Source organism: Nanorana parkeri, unplaced genomic scaffold (assembly GCF_000935625.1).
Source record: "Nanorana parkeri isolate BGI_ZX_2015 unplaced genomic scaffold, ASM93562v1 scaffold1354, whole genome shotgun sequence".
Classification (NCBI taxonomy): Eukaryota; Metazoa; Chordata; class Amphibia; order Anura; family Dicroglossidae; genus Nanorana; species Nanorana parkeri.
Genome location: NW_017307622.1, coordinates 224,208 through 224,425, shown reverse-complemented (window position 1 = coordinate 224,425; position 218 = coordinate 224,208). Strand labels below are relative to the sequence as shown.

Here is a 218-nt window from a genome sequence, read left to right as displayed (position 1 = left end):
GATCTGAGCAGAAAAGCCTCTCAGCAAGCTGCAGAGAATGACCCTTTCTCTCTGTGTGGAAGCAGTAGTCTCTCTGCAGAAGTCTGAAATACCCCCTGCTGAGTCAAAGCTAGAACTCTCCAATCAGCAGAGAGAATGAACTTTCCTGATTTCAGAGCTATGGGTTCAACTCAGCAAAGGGGGAGGGGGTGGGGGGATCTCTGCAGAGAGACCGCTGC

The 218-nt window shown here is 51.4% G+C and overlaps 1 protein-coding gene across 1 annotated transcript in view; it reads left to right on the top strand.

Moving 5' to 3' along the window:
• Positions 1-218, top strand: part of WDR3 (WD repeat domain 3) — a 22,828-nt gene that overhangs the window by 4,585 nt on the left and 18,025 nt on the right. The gene's annotated exons all lie outside the window — the stretch shown is intronic.